Source organism: Sorex fumeus, unplaced genomic scaffold, assembly GCF_029834395.1.
Source record: "Sorex fumeus unplaced genomic scaffold, SorFum_2.1 ptg000008l, whole genome shotgun sequence".
NCBI lineage: Eukaryota > Metazoa > Chordata > Mammalia > Eulipotyphla > Soricidae > Sorex > Sorex fumeus.
In genome coordinates, this window is record NW_026606065.1 from 57,498,947 (window position 1) to 57,504,165 (window position 5,219).

Sequence of the window (5,219 nt, forward strand, 5' to 3'; positions counted from 1 at the left end):
TTTGTTTTAAGTATCAGGAATATTGGAGACAGTATAGTAGGCAGAGCCTGCTGCTAACATTGTGGTTTGTGCCAAATGCAGCAGTTTGTCTGGCAGAAAAAGTTACTAAGCTTTAAAGTCTAGTTCCCTCTGGTGGTGATTCAGAAAAGGTCATTTAAATAGAAATTTTAGCTAATAAATATAGGCATTTTGACTATGAACATCAAAGCACTTATCTTTTCAAAGTCAGTAGTCAGAAAATATGGATGATGATTTTTGAGGGAGAAGTAAATTAGTTACATATATCTTTTTTACATATATACATATATATGTGTTCTTTTCTTTTGACAGTTTATGAAATACACACATTTCCCTGTAAAATTACTGTATTATAAAGAAATACTACACTACTATAATTGATTACAAGGTAACTATTGACAGCATTACTGAAAAATAATTACATATTTGACACAATGCTATAATATAATTCACTTTGTCTTTATCCCAGTCATATTTAGAAAACAACTTACACAAACAGGTCAGAAGGCTGAAAAAATTCCCAATACATAACCAAATATTAATATTTAGTCATATACAACTATATAGAACTGAATTTATGAAGGTCATTCTACTGTATACCATAACATGAAAATAAGCATATTAGTACATTCAAAGTATTTGTAGAGAAAACTGCTTAAATTTTTCTTTATTTATTGTGCTTCTTTTCAAACATACAGACTTTTGAAATTCAGAAATACTTATGCCACTATACATCCTATTGAAAATAATAAAATTAACTTTATTAAATTCCATTAAAAATAATCTTCTTCGCCATAGAATTAAAGATTAAGAGAATAATCATTGTTGAGTTTTCATTGTGGTTTCAGATGGTTACAATGTTTATACTTAGTTTTTTTGTTACAATATTTGGTAATAAAGACTCTTCTGATAAGTATAATACAGAAAATAAGATATTTTAGAATAGTTATGTGCAAGACATGCAATGTTTGATTTATCTCTGAGATCCAAGATTTGATTGATGAAGAGGAAAAAAAAAATCTGGGCTAAGCACGTGAGTGAAGAAAACAGAAATTGTCTGATGTAAGGCGAGCAGTAAAGGCACTTGCCTTGAATTCAGCCAACCTGGATTTGATTCCTGCTTTTCTGAACCCCGCCAGGAGTGTTCCCTGAGCGCAAGCCAGGATTAAGCCCTGAACACCAACGCGTGCCCCCCCACCCCCAAATTTAAATGTGTAGTAATCATGTAGCAAGTTTTGCTCTCTGTATTCCATTTTAGGATTGTAATACCCAATGCTGATTTCTCCCTATTGTCTAATACTTCACAGAATAAAAGCAAAGCTAATTTCTAAATGTCTAAATTTAAGGATTTAATAACTCACTTCATGTGTGGCATTCTCACCAGGAGAATAATAGAGACAAGTGTTGATATTCTACAAGGATTTATGCCATAAGAATAAATGATATAAACTACAATTAAGTACTTATTTCACTGCAGTATATCACTGTCATCCATTGTTCTTCGATTTCCTTGAGCAGGCACCAGTAATGTCTCCATTCATCCTAGCCCTGAGATTTTAGCAAGTGCCTTATGGGAGTCTCTTTCAGAGTCAGGGGAATAAGACTCATCATTGTTACTGGGTTTTAGCATATTGAATACAGCACGGGGAGCTTGCCAGACTCTGCCATGCGGTTAGGATACTCTCAGTAGCCTGCCAGGTTCTCTGAGAATGAGAACTAAACAATAAGAGATTTCGTGGCTGCGAATGCAGAGGCGATTTTCCGGGAGCTTGGTTTTATACTGTCTGGGTCTTGGCAGTTGGTGGGATTACACAACACTGGGGGCAGTTGGTGGGTGTAACTAGCTACTGGAAATTGGGGGATCTGGTTGGAGGAGGCCCAGTCCCAATCCGAGCAGGCTTGGAGATCTCAGCCCCAGATCCCGCACACCTGAGTTCCTCTGCCAGTTCCTTCATGTGTGACTCTCCTTCCACTACACCTGGCTGTCCTCACAAGGGTCCCTTGGAGAGGGGTGGATTGAGTTTCCCTCTCTTCTCTGAGCTGAGCCCTGGCAGCTGAAGATCTCCGGAATCAGCCACAACCATGCCTAAGTAATTATTTAGGTAAATTAAATGACTATATGTTGAACTTGCTAATCTCTTTTAACAATCAGAATAAAATATAAGATTGTTTATATGATTTCCATTTTGTTGTTAGGTTGACTAAGCTTCTAAAGCACAGATACAAACTTCAGTCGAGAAAAAGTTGCAACTGGTGGTTAAATGATTCCTCTATCATATTCTCTTTGTCTCCATTGAAGTTAAAAACAGCCAAGTGCCTACTCAGTCACACAATCTTTAAATAGAGCTGATAAAACTTACTTCACTTTATTTCACCATGTATTTTCATTTATTGCATGAATATTTAAGCGTGTTATTGTACAAGGCAATTTTTCATGAATATCATGAATTTCTATTTAATTTAATGAAGCAAAATATGAACTGTTGTCATAGACTATCCTTTTGAAAATATTTGTAAAATAAACATGTTTAAGTGATGGAGATATTAAAATTCAAGTAAAATGACTGTTCAATCTAATTAATAAAATGCCTCCTTTGGGGAAAAGTGCATGGACACCTATAGACCATTATAAAGATCTGAGTTTCTAAAGTTTTAGACTGCAATGTAACTCATGATGTATAAAGATATTAATCTTGACCGTTTGTGTTTGAACTTGGGAATAAAGGTAGTTGATACCAATAAACTAATACCATGCTATTGTCTCTTAAATAATGAGTCTCTTATTAGTGGGAAAATTTTTGCTATAAGTGAATAATCAAGAAACTGGGGCAGATAGCCTTACAAGTAAGGTAACATAAGATAACTTATACATAATGTAGTATATGAGATTTCTTACAGTTCTTGGAAAATAAAGCAAAGAATTCTAGCTAGAAAGATTGATAAAATGCAAGTTATTATAATTCTTGGGAAGCTACCCATGAATTATTGATTATTAGGTTACAGAAGCGAGTAATAGCACAGCAGTAGGGCGTTTGCCTTGCACGCAGCCAGCCTGGCCAAGCCGGGTTCGATTCCTCTGCCCCTCTCGAGAGCCCAGCAAGCTACCGAGAGTATCTCACCCACACGGCAAAGCCTGGTAAGCTCCCCATGACATATTTAATATGCCAAACACAGTAACAACAAGTCTCATGATGGAGATGTTACTGGGCTCGCTCAAGCAAATCGGTGAACAACAGGAGGTCTGTGATCATGACCGTGATCGTAGGTTACAGTAATAGTTTTTATCTCCATTGGCTCCAAAGAGAATGTTATGCAATATGTGCTTTATATGTATCATGTATGATACTCATTCTTGTACTGAATGCATTTACAATCCTTTAAAAAACATAATGGGCTAAGTAGTACCACAGGTAGCAAGTTTGCCTTGCAGATGGCAAAACCATATTTTATCCCTGGAACACTGTGTGGTTACCAGACCTCTCCCAGTAATAATCACAGAGCAGATTTAGGAGGAAACCCTGAAGACAGCTGGCTGTAGCCCAAATATCCTACAAATTTTTCTAAACCCTGATAAGGACTTATAGTAATATTTTTCTAATAGAGTTCTGATAATTACATATTATATGATACTATATAAATAATGTGACTATATGACTTATGTTGATATTGCAGTCTCCTTAAATTTATGAAACAAACACCACTGGTCATGCATGACTATGTTTTAAATAAGTATATGGTCTTTGTGAATATTTTCTACATAAATATTACTAATTAGAGAAATATAATTTTTAAACAAAAATATTTTATTGATTATATTATTTAATAAGTATTTCGAAAAGTTTTCTATTGCATTTTATTCAATAAAAGTTTTCTATGACTGTGCCTAGTTAAATCATTCCATTTATCTTATCTTTAAGTTTTGAAGATAATTCCCCAGTGAAAACATCTGTGTTCAGTGCTGTTTTGGTGAGAAAGGGATTGGAAAAGGTTATCTATAAAATTTTTTCCCACTTATTTTCCCTTGAGAAATATATTGAACTGCATTTTATAGCTATTCTGAAGTCACCTTTGATGAATAATATCTTCCTATAAAGCTGCATAATTCATATATGTATCTAATTGTTGTATGACGTTTAGTAAAAATGTATCTTATTTTTAGTTTTTTTATATTTACAAATAATTTCTTTAAATTTTTTTGTGTTTTTGAGAGAACACAAAAAGTTTTTTTTCTTAGGGTAGTTACTGACTTATCTATACACAAGTTTTAAAATGCTTCTTTAAAAATCACTATTAGCTATAATATCTCCACTTAACTATTTTTTCCTCTGTAATATTTCTTTTTCTAATTTGATTTGTATTATAGTTTTACTAAATTTACTTAATATTTTATATTGATATAAACTTAAAAGCTATGAATACAATCAGAAATTCAGTGAACATAGTTGTCACACGTAAGATCATTGCAGAATATATTTAGAAAATGACTGTATAAAAGAGATTAAGATGAAAGAAAATATCTTTATACTTTGTATCACTATTATATACAAATACTATTTTCTGTAAATTTAAAATTCATTTTAGTGTTTCATATTGCTGTATGCATTTACTATTGCTACTCATTCTGTGCCTGTAGTATTTTCAATCAAACTTTCTTATTTCATTTTATTATTTTATGTCTGAAATACATTTCATATTGATGGTCATGGTACCATCACCAACAGTGTGTTTCATACTTATTCATTTTTAGTTTAAGTGACTGGAACAAAACTTCCTTCACATTTGTTTTCCTTGATAATTCTGTATATGTTAGTCTAAACTGAGAATAAAATTTTGCTGTAGAAATAACGTATTTTCATCATTTAACTGAGTCACTCATTTTTTGTTTTGGAGATACAACTGGCACAGCTCAGGGCTTATTCTTGGCTATGCTCAGGGAATACTTCTGCCAGAGATAAGAAGACCATATTGGGTGCCAGGGACCAAATCCTGTTTAGACACCTGCAAGGCAAGTGCTTCACCTGCTGAACTAACAGTCTGTTCCCTAATTTTGTCATTTATTTTTTCTCAATCACTTCAAGTTAGTTTACCACGATTTTCAAATATATTTACTTACATCTTACATACTTTCAATCGTTTGATATACATTTTCAAGTTTTATTTTCTCACTTGATTCCTGATTTTTTTGAGATCTTAGATTACAT